This window comes from Schistocerca cancellata, chromosome 1 (genome assembly GCF_023864275.1).
Source record: "Schistocerca cancellata isolate TAMUIC-IGC-003103 chromosome 1, iqSchCanc2.1, whole genome shotgun sequence".
Taxonomy (NCBI): Eukaryota; Metazoa; Arthropoda; class Insecta; order Orthoptera; family Acrididae; genus Schistocerca; species Schistocerca cancellata.
This window is the reverse complement of record NC_064626.1, coordinates 1,168,558,426-1,168,573,871: the sequence shown is the minus strand read 5'-3', so window position 1 is coordinate 1,168,573,871 and position 15,446 is coordinate 1,168,558,426.

Here is a 15,446-nt window from a genome sequence, read left to right as displayed (position 1 = left end):
CGGGGTCAGGGATTTTCACCTGCCTCGAGATGACTGTGTGTTTGTGTTGTCCTCATCATTTCATCATCATCCAGGAAAGTGGCGCAATTGGACTGAACAAAGATTGGGTAATTGTACGGGCGCTGATAACCACGCTGTTGAGCGCCCCACAAACCAAACATCATCATCATCATCATCACAATCGAACAGGCAGACAGTCGGACACACAGACAAAAGGCAACAAGACGATCATATAAGGGTTCCTTTTTTACCGACTGAGGTAGGGAACCACGAAAAAATACTGTCTGGATCTCGATTATACGACTCGCGATCACTCGCTGGAAAAAATTAGAATCACAAAATTCTAAGAGTATGCATCGAGAGCAAATTAAAGTGGAAGACGAAATAAAGAAAGCTAGCTGCAGTAAAGGCAGAAGGGAGACTGACATTCATTGGAAAAAAAATAAGGTTGTGTAATTCTCCCACGAATGAACTAACTTGATGAAATCGGGTCTTCAGCACTGCTCGTTAATCTGAGACCCTTACAAGGTTGGATTACTAAAGCAATAGAGAAAAATCCAATGTAGAACAACACGTTTCATCACTAGTCCATTCACGGATACGTTCATACAGTTGCACTGCCAGTGTTGTGCACCATGAAAAACTTAATTATTATAACTGCCAGAGCATAGGTCCGACGAAGAGACAACCAACAGATAGCAAAATGACCACGATCAGAGGAATTTGAACTCGTACGGAGACTCAAACGACAGTCATTCATTCTGTGCACCATTTGCGAATGGAACAGCTAGTACGTGAACTAATAGCGGTGGAGGAAGTGTCCTCCGCTACACACCGCAATGTGGCTTTGGGGTTGTAGATGTAGTTGAAATGTGCCCGGCGGCACTGCACTGAATGTAGAGCATATCTGCTGTGCGATCGGCGATATGCGCTTCAGATTCTCATTTGGCGAACCAGAGTTGACTTTCCATTGTTTGCACAAAGCGAAGAAGTCGCAAGCAACTAGGAGAAGGCATACTTCAACCACGTCTGTCGCTAACGACAATGCCGCAGAGTTATAGAACACACTTTATGCTCGCGTATTATCGAGTTAAATACGTACACTGAAGAGCCAAAGACATTACTACACCTGCGTAATATCATATGGGGCCCCCGAGAGCACACAGAAGTGCCGCAAAGCGACGTGGCATGGGCTCGGCTAATGTATGGAGTAGTGCTGGAAGCAACTGACACCATGAATCCTGCAGGGCTGTCTATAAATATGTAAGAGTACGAGGGGGTGAAGATCTCTTCTGTACAGCACGCTGCAAGGCATACCAGATATGCTCCATAATGTTCATGTCTGGGGTGTTTGGTAGCTAGCGGAAGTGTTTAAACTCAGAAGAGTGTTCCTGGGGCCAATCTGTAGCAATTCTGGACGCGTGGGGTGTCGCATTGTCCCGCTGTAATTGTCCAAGTCTGTAGGAATGCACAATTGACTTGAATGGATGCAGGTCATCAGACAGTACGTCTCACCAATGAGAATCGTATCTAGACGTATCAGGAGCCCCATATCATTCCAACTGCACACGCCCCACATCATTACAGAGCCTCCACCAGCTTGAACAGTCCCCTGCTGACATGCAAGATCCGTGGATTCATGAGGTTCTCTCCATACCCATACACGTCCATCTGCTCGATACAACTTGAAACGAGACCCGTCCGACCAGGCAGCATGTTTCCAGCCGCCAACAGTCCAATGCCGCTATTGACGGACCCAGACGAGGCCCAAAGCTTTGTGTGATGAAGTCATCAAGGGTACACGAGTGGGCCTTCGGCTCCGAAAGACCATATCGATGATGTTTCGTTGAATGATTCCCACGGTGACACTTGTTGATGGCCCAGCATTGAAATCTGCAGCAATTTGTGGAAGGGATGCACTTCTGTCACGTTTAACGATTCTCTTCAGTCGTCGTTGGACCTGTTATTGCAGGATCTTTCTCCGGCCGCAGTAAAGTCGGATATTTGACGCTTTATCGAATTCCTGATATTCGCGGTATACTCGTGAAATCGTCGTGCGGGAAAATGCCCACTTCGTCACTACCTCCGAGGGGAGGAGGAGATTAGTGTTTAACGTCCCGTCGATAACGAGGTCATTAGAGATGGAGCGCAAGCTCGGGTGAGGGAAGGATGGGGAAGGAAATCGGCCGTGCCCTTCCAAAGGAACCATCCCGGCATTTGCCTGAAGCGATTTAGGGAAATCACGGAAAACCTAAATCAGGATGGCCGGAGACGGGATTGAACCGTCGTCCTCCCGAATGCGAGTCCAGTGTGCTAACCAGTGCGCCACCTCGCTCGGTCACTAACTCCGAGATGCTGTGTCCCATCACTCCCGCACCGCCCATAACACCACATTGAAACTCACTTAAATCTTGATAACCTGCCATTGTAGCAGCATGATCTAACAACTGCGCCAGACACTTGTCCTATATAGGCGTTGCCGACCGCAGCGCCGTATTCTGCCTTTTCCCATATCTCTGTATTTGAATGCGCTTGCCTATACCAGTTTCTTTGGCGCTTCAGTGTATATACGTATTTGCATCATTACTTCCTAATATAACAGCCACTTTTTTTTATCAATTTAAGCATGGGGGTTTCAAGTAGGGTGTTGAAATTGAGGCCTATCCCAAATATTAATTGGTATCGTCCTGCAGACAATCATTTAACTAAGCTAAGCGGAGACCGTTCGTGCTTATAATAATATTCCATAATGTAACAGCCACATTCATCTACATCTACGTAATTACACCGCAATTCACAATTAAGTGCCTGGCAGAGGGTTCATAGAACCACCTCTTACCGTTCCACTACCGAACATCGCGCGGGAAAAGCGAAGACTTAAATATTTCCTTGAGGTCTGATTTTATTCTGATGGTCATTCCTCCCATTGTAGGTGGGCGTCGACAAAATATTTTCACACTCTGAGGACAAAGTTAGTGATTGAAATTCCATGAGGAGATTCTGCAGCAACGAAAATCGCTTTTGTTTTAATGATTGCCACAGCAATTCACATATCAGACCCGTAGCACACTCTCCCCTATTTCGGGAAAGCGCTAAACGAGCTACCGTTCTTTGAAATTTTTCGATGTCGTTCGTCAGTCCTACCTGATTCGGGTCCCACACTGCACAGCAATACTCCAGAAGAGGGCGGACAAGCGCAGTCTAAGCAGTCTCTTTAGTAGACCGGTTGTATTTTTTAAGTGTTCGACCAATGAATCGCAGTCTTTGGTTTGCTTTCCACACAACATTATCTATTTGATCGTTCTAATTTAAATTAATCCTAATTGTAATCCCTAAGTATTTAGTTAAATTTACAGACATTAGATTTATTTGTTTTTCCGGCATCCTGTAGCCCTAACCGAAATTTAGAGGATTCCTTTTAGCACTCACTTGGGTAACTTCACACTTTTCATTATTTAGAGTCAATTTCCACTTTTAGGAACAGACAAATATTTTGTCTAAACCAATTTGGATTTTGTTACGATCATCTGATGAGTTTATGAGAAGGTAAATGACAGCATCACTGCAAACATTCTAAGAAGGCGACCCAGTTTGTCTCCTAAAACGTTTATGTAGATCAGGAACAACAGACGGTCTATAACATTTCATTGGGGAACGCCATATGTTATTTCTGTTTTACCTGAAGTCTTTCCGTCAAATACCACGAACTGTGACCTTTCTGACAGGTAATCACGAATCCAGTCGTGCAACTGAGACGATACTCCATAGGCACGCAATTTGATTAGAAGACGCTTGTGACGAGCGGTTTCAAAAACCTTCTGTTAATCTAAAGACATGGAATAAATTTGACTCCCCTGGTCGATAGCACTCATTAGTTCGTGAGAATAAAGAGCTAGTTGACTTTCACAAAAACGATACTTCTAGATAACCCATACCGTATTTTACGGACTTTAAGACGTTACGGGCTATAAGAGGCACCTTACTTTTTAAGTAGTTTTATGAAAAATATCTTTTTACCATTATTATTATTTGACAGACGAAAAAATTCTTAGTTTACAAACTCGAACTGACTTTTAAATCCCTGAAAATCGTCTTCTGAACTTTCTTCTTCTTCTTCTTGTTCCTCTTCATCGTTTCCGTTGTCCTCTTCGTATATAAGATCATCTTCGTTGTCATCGAGAAAGTTACTTATGCTGCACTTCTTGAAAGGATGAACAATAATTTCTTCTCTCAAGCTAGACCACGACTATTTTTCCATTGACAGAAAATGGTTCAAATGTCTCTAACCACTATGGGACTTAACATCTGAGGTCATCAGTTCCCTAGATTGAGAACTACTTAAACCTAACTAACCTAAGGACATTACACACATCCATGCCCGAGGCAGGATTCGAACCTGTGACCGTAGCGGTCGCGCGGTTCCAGACCGAAGCGCCTAAAACCGTTTGCATTTGTGGAGTAAGTCCTCCCGGAAATACAGGACGCTCTGCATTTCCCTGTCTCAGTTTCTCTTGCACAAAATTTTCAATTGACTGGTCCAACACAAGCAGAGAACTCTCCCTCAATAAAGCACCTTTCCCTCCCTCGCACAATCTGTTAGTCCATAATTTTATATCAGCCTCGTCCGTCCAGCCTTTGTCGTGTACGTGAACAGCACCCGGCGGTATTTCAGAAGGTTTTGGCATTGTTTTGCGCTTGACAATAATCGTTGGATTAAGTTAAGAACCTTCAGCACAACATGAAAGGACAACAGTGTAGTGGATTTTTTCATGTCCAGTTGTTTTTATAGTTACTGTTGCAGCACCTTTCGTGGCAACAATTCCGCACGTCAAATGCCAGAGAAGTTCCGACCATGCTCGCTATTTGGCTTAGTTCCACACTGGTCTCCTATTCGATGTCGAATAATAGAGCGATGGAAAGATAATATTTTCTCTCCATACTCTTGTGGCATTTACTGAGATATTTTGGTTCTGATTTGCACGCTGGGTCCATGACGGTTCATAAGCCTGTAGCACCAACCAAGTCCACCCTTAAAGTCTGTTACAGGGTGTTTCAAAAATGACCGGTATATTTGAAACGGCAATACAAACTAAACGAGCAGCGATAGAAATACACCGTTTGTTGCAATATGCTTGGGACAACAGTACATTTTCAGGCAGACAAACTTTCGAAATTACAGTAGTTACAATTGTCAACAACAGATGGCGCTGCGGTCTGGGAAACTCTATAGTACGATATTTTCCACATATCTACCATGCGTAGCAATAATATGGCGTAGTCTCTGAATGAAATTACCCGAAACCTTTGACAACGTGTCTGGCGGAATGGCTTCACATGCAGATGAGATGTACTGCTTCAGCTGTTCAATTTTTTCTGGATTCTGGCGGTACACCTGGTCTTTCACGTGTCCCCACAGAAAGAAGTCACAGGGGTTCATGTCTGGCGAATAGGGAGGCCAATCCACGCCGCCTCCTGTATGTTTCGGATAGCCCAAAGCAATCACACGATCATCGAAATATTCATTCAGGAAATTAAAGACGTCGGCCGTGCGATGTGGCCGGGCACCATCTTGCATAAACCACGAGGTGTTCGCAGTGTCGTCTAAGGCAGTTTGTACCGCCACAAATTCACGAAGAATGTCCAGATAGCGAGATGCAGTAATCGTTTCGGATCTGAAAAATGGGCGAATGATTCCTTTGGAAGAAATGGCGGCCCAGACCAGTACTTTTTGAGGATGCAGGGACGATGGGACTGCAACATGGCGCTTTTCGGTTCCCCATATGCGCCAGTTCTGTTTATTGACGAAGCCGTCCAGGTAAAAATAAGCTTCGTCAGTAAACCAAATGCTGCCCACATGCATATCGCCGTCATCAATCCTGTGCACTATATCGTTAGCGAATGTCTCTCGTGCAGCAATGGTAGCGGCGCTGAGGGGTTGCCGCGTTTGAATTTTGTATGGATAGAGGTGTAAACTCTGGCGCACGAGACGATACGTGGACGTTGGCGTCATTTGGACCGCAGCTGCAACACGGCGAACGGAAACCCGAGGCCGCTGTTGGATCACCTGCTGCACTAGCTGCGCGTTGCCCTCTGTGGTTGCCGTACGCGGTCGCCCTACCTTTCCAGCACGTTCATCCGTCACGTTCCCAGTCCGTTGAAATTTTTCAAACAGATCCTTTATTGTATCGCTTTTCGGTCCTTTGATTACATTAAACCTTCGTTGAAAACTTCGTCTTGTTGCAACAACACTGTGTTCTAGGCGGTGGAATTCCAACACCAGAAAAATCCTCTGTTCTAAGGAATAAACCATGTTGTCCACAGCGCACTTGCACGTTGTGAACAGCACACGCTTACAGCAGAAAGACGACGTACAGAATGGCGCACCCACAGACTGCGTTGTCTTCTATATCTTTCACATCACTTGCAGCGCCATCTGTTGTTGAAAATTGTAACTACTGTAATTTCGAAAGTTTGTCCGCCTGAAAATGTACTGTTGTCCCAAGCATATTGCAACAAACGGTGTATTTCTATCGCTGCTCGTTTAGTTTTTATTGCCGTTTCAAATATACCGGTCATTTTTGAAACATCCTGTAAATTCCACTGTAGTGCTAGCTTTTGAGCGTGTATTTGAATCAAGATTTTGACGGTGTCCGTGAATTTGCACATTTAGTCTTTCTCATTTTTTTCAGGTTCTTCTTTACTAGCCCGCCAATAGCGAATGGTTTTTTCTGTTGGTGGAGGGCCGAAATGTTACTCAGCTGTTGCGTTTCCATGTTTTTCAGCGTATGCTGTTACTTACAATTTATAGCCCGCATCATACATTGAAGCGCCAAAGAAACTGGTAGAGGCATGCGTATTCAAATACGGAGATATTTAAGCTGGCAGAATACGGCGCTTCGAAAACGCCTATATCAGACGACAAGTGTCTGGTGCTGTTGTCAGATCTGTTACTGCTGCTACAATGGCAGGTTATCAAGAATTAAGTGAGTTTGAACATGGTGTTATAGTCGGCGCACAAGCAATGGCACGCAGCATCTCCGCAGCAGCGATGAAGTGGAGATTTTCCCGTACGACCATTTCACAAGTGTACCGTAAATATCAGGCATCCGAAGAAACATTAAATGTGCGACATCGCTGTGGCCGGAAAAAGATCCTGCAAGGACAGGACCAACTACGACTGAAGAGCCGGCCAGTATGGCCCAGCGGTTCTAGGCGCTACAGTCTGGAACCGCACGACCGCTACGGTCGCAGGTTCGAATCCTGCCTCGGGCATGGATGTGTGTGATGTCCTTAGGTTAGTTAGGTTTAAGTAGTTCTAAGTTCTAGGGGACTGATGACCTCAGATGTTAAGTCCCATAGTGCTCAGAGCCATTTGAACCATTTGAACGACTGAAGAGAAGCGTTCAACGTGACAGAAGTGTAACTCTTCTGCAAATTGCTGCAGATTTCAAAAAATGGTTCAAATGGCTCTGAGCACTATGGGACTTAACATCTGAGGTCATCAGACCCCTAGAACTTAGAACTACTTAAACCTAACCAACCTAAGGGCATCAAACACATCCATGCCCCAGGCAGGATTCGAACCTGCGACCGTAGTGGTCGCGCGGTTCCATACTGAAGTGCCTAGAACCGCTCGGCCACATCGGCCGGCTGCAGATTTCAGTGTTGGGCCATCAACAAGTGTCAGCGTGCGAGCTATTCAACGAAACATCATCGATATGGGCTTTCGGAGCCGAAGGCCCACTCGTGTACCCTTGATGACTGCACGACACAAAGCTTTGCGCCTCGCCTGGGTCCGTCAACATCAACATTGGACTGTTGATGACTGGAAACATGTTGCATGGTTGCATGGCCGGACGAGTCTCGTTTCAAATTGAATCAAGCGGAGGACGTGTACGTGTATGGAGACAACCTCATGCATCCACGGACCCTGCATATCAGCAGGGGACTGTTCAAGCTGGTGGGGCGTAATGGTGTGGGGCGTGTGCAGTTGGACAGATATGGAACAACTGATATGTCTAGTAAGACTCTGACAGGTGACACGTAGGTACGCATCCTGTCTGATGACCTGCATCCATTCATGATGATTGTGCATTCCGACGGACGTGGGAAATTCCAGCAAGACAATGCGACACCCAACACCTCCAGAATTGCTCCACAGGGGCTTCAGGAACACTTCTCTGAGTTTAAACACTTCCGCTGCCCTCTGAACTCCCCAGACATGAACATTATTGAACATATCTGGAATGTGTTGCAATGTGCTGTTCGGAAGAGATATCCACCCCCTCGTTCTCTTACGGATTTGTGAACAGCCCTGTAGGATTCATGGTGTCAGTTCCTTCCAGCACTACTTCAAACATTAGTCGAGTCCATTCCACGGCGTGTTGCGGCACTTATGCGTGCTTGTGGGGATCCTACACGATATTAGGCAAGTGTACTAGTTTCTTTGGCTCTTGAGCTTATGAATACATTTTATTATTTTTCCATTACGAAACTACCTATTAACAAAAATGCTGTACTATTACCGATAACACAAATCACTCTCAGTTCAAGTTCACTAGCGCATCGTAGGCTGAACAGTTTTCTCAGTTTGCTATGGCGGGGTGGGAGGAAGACAGTGTTAGCAAGCTTGTGAATTCCCGTGACTCATGTTTGTCGCATCGGTGCAGTACTGCTGCCAGTTGAATCCAATATTGCCAGACTGAGATAGGTTTCCCGCTGCATCAAATATACTAGTATGGCCATTTTAAAACGTTTTTATATTAAGACGTTTTTATATTAATTTAGAGTATAAGGCGGACCTGAATTTCGGAGGTAATTTTTCGAAGGAAAAAGTGCGACCTGTAGTCCGTAATGTACGGTTATGTTTCAAAATCCTACTGCAAATTGATGTTACGAATATGGGTTTGTATATCAGCGGATTACTCCTATTTCCTTTCTTCGGTGTTGGTGTGACTTGGACAACTTAAAATCAAACAGCTATTATATTTAGGTTCCTAATAGACTCTTAAACTGTGAGGCCAATTGTAAATTTTAATTCATGTCCTGATGGAGAGAACATTTTCAGTGCTCAGTGGGGAGACTATTCATGTGTGTATTAAGCGACCAACTTTCATTGGCAGTACGGAAAGAAGAAGAATACTTCTGATCAGACGAATACAGTGTACTACCGACGGCAGGGGGAAATTATATAACTGAAGTAGGACTCGTTTTAAATAGGAAAGTGGGGCAAAGAGTGAGTGAGAGTGTGAACAGTTCAGTGTTAGAATTTATTCTGATCAGAATCGACAGGAAACCGACGATAAAAACAGCAGTGTGCCAATTTTCACACGCGGAAGAGCACTGCGAGGGTTACTCGTTCTGTGAAGAGAGGTAAAAACCTAATAATCATGGAAGTTTGGAATATTGTAGTTCGTGGAAGTTATAGAAGAGAGAGTTAGGGAAGAATAGAGGCTTAATAGCAGGAGAGAGACAGGATAAAGACTTGTTGAATACTGCAATACGTTCCAGTAATAACTTCAAATACTCTGTTTAAGAATCACAAGAGGAGGACGTGTTCCTGGTAAAGGCCTGGAGACGTAGGAACATAGTCGTTGGATTACATCAAGGTGCCTAAGTTTTCAAGGGCTATAAATATACCACAGTAAACAGACCAGCTGAAGGAGGAATGGGAAGTATTAAAAACAACAGTCTCGTAAGTTGGTCAGGCAAGTATTAGTACGAACTAAAAACTGGCAGAGAAATCAAGGGTAACAGTCACTTAGGAATGATATTAACAGGAAGTGCAGGAAATATAAACGAAATGGCTGCAGGAAAAACCTGAAGAAATAGCAAAGGAAATTTTCGTCGGATGGACAGATTCAGCATATAGAAAAGAGACAATTAGTTTCGATGAAATTAAAAGCAAAGGCGTCAACATTAAGAGTGCAAAAGGAATTCCATTGTTAAACGTGGAGAAGAGAGGTGATAGGTAGAAACAGTACACTGGGGGTCTGTAAACGGAAAGAAACACCTGCTGAAGTGATAGAAGAAGAAATGGGTGTCAAAGATGTAGGAGATATAGTATTACAGACTGAATTTGACAGAGCTTCGGAAGTTTTGAGAAAAAATAAGGCGGAGGAAATACATAACAGTCCTCTGGAGTTTCTAAAGACATTGAGAAAACTAGCCACCAAGCGATTATTCAAATTAGTGTCTAGAATCTACGAGACTGGATACATCCCGCCGGACTTTCGGAAGAATATCATCCACACAGTCCGTAAGATGGCAAAAGTGCGAAAATCATCATTTATGGTTTGGGAAGGTAAAGGTAGTTCTGACATTGTGCGTGATGACAGAGGCACGGCGTGCCGCATCACACCAGTCAGATGGCTGACTCACAAGGGAACCTCCCCATCGCACCCCCCCTCAGATTTAGTTATAAGTTGGCACAGTGGATAGGCCTTGATAAACTGAACACAGATCAATTGAGAAAACAGGAAGAAGTTGTGTGGAACTGTGAAAAAATAAGCAAAATATACAAACTGAGTAGTCCATGGGTCACATAAGGAATATCATGGACAATGTGAGCTTACGACCGCCGTGGTCCGGTGGTAGCGTGAGCAGCTGCAGAACGCGAGGTCCTCGGTTCAAGTCTTCCCACGAGTGAAAATTTTACTTTCTTTATTTTTGCATAGTTATTATCTGTCCGTTCGTTCATTGACGTCTCTGTTCACTGTAATAAGTTTAGTTTCTGTGTTTTGCGACCGCATCGCAAAACCGTGCGATTAGTAGACGAAAGGACGTGCCTCTCCAATGGGAACCGAAAACATTTGATCGCGAGGTCATAGATCAACCGATTCCTCCACAGGAAAACACATCTGATATATTCTATACGACACTGGTGACGGCATGTGCGTCACATGACAGGAATATGTTGTCGACCCACCAAACTTGTACACTTGGCGAATGGGTAAAAAGATTCTTCTACTTTGCCCGATTTAGGTTTTCTTGTGGATGTGATAATCACTCCCAAAAAAGTGATGAAAACATAAGAGTTTGTCACATAAACTGAAAATAAAAAGTTAAACTTTTCACTCGATGGAGGATTTGAACCAAGGACCTTTCCTTCCGCAGCTGCTCATGTTACCACGAGACCACGGCGCTCCTGCCTACCCAGTCTCCTTGATGTTGCCTATCTTCCCATGAACTACTCAGTTTGTATATTTTGTTTATTTTTTCACAGTTCCACACAACTTCTTCCTGTTTTCTCAATTGATCTGTGTTCAGTTTTTCAAGGCCTATCCACTGTGCCAACCTATAGCTAAATCTGAGAGGGGTGCGATGGGGAGGATCCCTTGTCAGTAAAACCGAGTCTTGCCGGCAGTCATTCTTCCCGTGAATCATTCACAAGAGGAGGAGCAGAGGAGATTAGTGTTTAACTTCCCGTCGACAACGAGGTCATTAGAGATGGGGCACAAGCTTGGATTAGAGAAGGATGGGGCAGGAAACAGGCCGTGCCCTTTGGTTCAAAATGGCTCTGAGCACTGTGGGACTTAACATCTATGGTCATCAGTCCCCTAGAACTTAGAACTACTTAAACCTAACTAACCTAAGGACATCACACAACACCCAGTCATCACGAGGCAGAGAAAATCCCTGACCCCGCCGGGAATCGAACCCGGGAACCCGGGCGTGGGAAGCGAGAACGCTACCGCACGACCACGAGCTGCGGACGCCGTGCCCTTTCAAAGAAACCATCCCGGCATTTGCCTGAAGCGATTTAGGGAAATCATGGAAAACCTAAATCTGGATGAACGGACGCGGGTTTGAACTGTCGTCTTCCCGAAAACTAATCCAGTGTGCTAACCACTGCGCCACCTCGCTCGGTAAAATCATGCTAAATTGAATAGGAATCTACACTACCCGTCCAAAGGTGACTCCCAGGTTGTAGCTGTAGTTACAGGTTTGTCAACAAAGCAGCCTTATTGAGTTCAGCAGGGCCGTGACCGTAAGATAGCCCAGCTCTGGGCGTTTGGCTATAGATTTCACAGCACTTCCTTCACGTTACTGGGGATTCGTATAGGAGCGATGTGAACCTGCTTAGACTAATCAAGTCTTTGTGTTCATTTTTTAAATTCCCTAACCTACCGAACTGATTACAGGATCTAACGATCGAAGATCCGACTTGTAGACGCATTTGTTTCATATGCATCTACATGTGCCGCGCGGGATTAACCGATCGGTCTAGGCGCTGCAGTCATACACTTGGCGGCTGGTCCCGGCGGAGGTTCGAGTCCTCCCTCGGGCATGGGTGTGTGTGTTTGTTCTTAGGATAATTTAGGTTAAGTAGTGTGTAAGCTTAGGGACTGATGACCTTAGCAGTTAAGTCCCATAAGATTTCACACACATTTAAACATTTTTGACTGTCTACATGTACATCTACATAGATACACCGTAATCGGCTGTACAGTGCGTGTCGGAGGCTACCCCGTACCACTACTAGTCATTTCCTTTCCTGTTTCTGCTCGCAAACGAAGCGAGGAAAAAACGACAGCCTACGTGCCTCCGTATCAGCTTTAATTTCTCGTATCTCATCTTCGTGATCCTTAACTCGCAATGTATCTAGGGTTAGTGGACTTATTTTGCAGTCAGCTTCAAATGCCGGTTCTCTTAATTTTCTGAATAGTGTTCCTCGAAAAGAATGTCACCTTCGCTCCACGGATTCCCATTTCAGGCCGGCCGGGGTGGCCGAGCGGTTCTAGGCGCTACAGTCTGGGACCTCGCGACCGCTACGGTCGCAGGTTCGAATCCTGCATCGGGCATGGATGTGTGTGATGTCCTTATGTTAGTTAGGTTTAAGTAGTTCTAAGTTCTAGGGGACTGATGACCTCAGTAGTTGAGTCCCATAGTGCTCAGAGCCATTCCCATTACAGTTCCCGAAGCAAGTCAGTAGCACCTGCATGTTCTTAGGAGCTAGCCGTAGCAAATCTAGCAGCCCAGCTCTGGATTTCTTCGATGTCTACTGGTACAGATCCCGAACACTGGAACGGTATTCAACAATAGGTCGCAGTAGCGTCCTATATGCGTTCTCCTTTAAGATGAACCACACTTATCTAGAAGTCTTCTAATAAACTGAAGTCGAGTATTCACCTTCCCTATCACAACCTTCACACACTCGTTCCATTTCATATTGCTTTGCCACGTTACGCCCAAATATTTAAACGACGTGACTGTATCAAGCAGGATACTGCTAATGCAGTAACTGAAGATTACGGGTTTGTTTTGTCCTACTTATCCGCATTAACTTACATTTTTCTGCATTCACAGATAGCTGCCATTCGTGACATCAACTAGAAATTTTTTCTAAGTCATCTTGTATCCTTCTATATTCACTCAATTTCGACACCTTACAGCACACCACTGCATCATCAGTAAACAACCGCAGATTGCTGCCCAACCTGTCCACCAAATCATTTGTGTATATAGAGGATGACAGCGGTCCTATCACACTTCCATAGAGCACTGCTGGCGATACCGCTGTCTCTGATGAACGCTCGCCATCGAGGATAACTATAAGTTGATGATGTTTCGGACTGTGGGGCGCTCAACTGCGCGGTTATCAGCCCCTGTACAAATTCTCAACTTTACTCAGTCCAGTCACGCCACTTTCATGAATGATGATGAAACGATGAGGACAACACAAACACCCAGTCATCTCGAGGCAGGTAAAAATCCCCGGCCCCGCTGGGAATCGAACCCATGACCCCGTGCTCGGGAAGCGAGAATTCGACCGTGAGACCACGAGCTGCAGAAGTCTACGCGTCATTCACATATCTGTAATCACAACACCTCCTGAGTCGTCTCCAAACACGAGGCTATTTTACCACAGAAATATTTTACCGTATTAAGCCATACAGTTTAGCTGCACGCCTTCAGGACATACAGAGGCTGTAGTTTCCCTTCGATTTTAATCATTTGCAGTACCAACTTAGCAAGGCCATATTAGCTAATGTTTCAAGGCAAGGTCAGTCACTCATCCAGACTGTTGTCGCTGAACTGGGATGTGTTGTGTACATAGTTCCGCGTAGTCAGCGCGTACACAACTTTCCCACTAGAGCGCGCCCCGCTAAGCACAACAGCGCAGGTGCAGCGCTCGTCCGCCTCCGCACTACGAGATGGCGCTGTCTTAGAGACGGACCAAATTCTGCTTCCGCCGATCCGCGTATTAATATATAACGCAGCCAATTAGATTGCTGCTAACGTAGAACCTTTTCTCCTCGCGGATCACACTCGCGCCGTGATACCTGAACGCTCGAGGTATTATAACGAGTGTACAGACCTCCGATTAGTCAGTCTGCATTAGTCTGCATCAGTCTGTACCAGTCTGCATTAGTGGCATTTCTATCGTCTGACCTAACGGCAGAAGATAAACACGCCACAATAAGACCACGAGACATATTGCTGACACTCGCCTACTTCGTTAGAGCGACATGTCAACTAATCTGATAGTGTGTGTACCGGAGGTCTTACAGTACGCACACCACAGGATGGATGACGCCCTCGTTCAGGAATCGTTTGTTAGACTAATCTCAGCCACGCGGGGTAGCCAAGCGCTCTTAGGCGCCTTGTCATGGTCCGCGCTGCTACCCCCGTCGTAGGTTCGAGTGCTTCCTCGGGCATGGGTGTGTGTGTTGTCCACAATGTAAGTCAGTTTGAGTTAGATTAAGTGGTGTGTAAGCTTAGGGACCGATGACCTATGCAGTTTGGTCCCATAAGGTCTTACCACAAATTAAAAAAGAAAGGTAGACTAATCTCATTTCTCCGCAGATACCCTCTGTTGTGGTTGCACTTAACCGGTGCAGTTGTCTGCATCGTTGAGGCATGCGAGTCATCCCATCTCAGCCAGCTATAATGTTCGTGGGGGTGTAGAGCCGATACGAACCGGTTTGCTCTCTCCACAGACTCTCCTCCGTTGAGGTTGTAGTTACGGCACGGTTGCCTGTATCGTTGAGGCACGTGGGTTATCCACTCTCGGCAATATGCTTGGTTCGTTTTAGACTAGAGCCGACAGGAATCGGAGTTTTGCGCTTCACATGTCACGGATTACAAGAACGTGCTGGAAAATGGGCGTAAACAGCTCTGTTACTAGTCTATGGATCGGTAGTGAGTCACAGCAAACAACGTGTCACTCTCGTGATCATCTCAGGAAGTGTGCCGGCAAGCCGACGGAAGCGAACTGCAAATTGCGCTCCGAAAAGATTACTGTGGATGCTTACTAAAATTAGCTCGCTGCATAAAGTATTGATCACCCATTAACAGAGCTCAATGGCCGCTTTAGAAAGCTGTAGACGATTTAGAGATGATATCAGACACTGACCGTCCGTCACTGACATAAGTGAAGGCAGTGAAGTGGGGTGTGTGTTGACAATCGGTCATACAGAATCAGCATAGTAAATTGTGTGTAT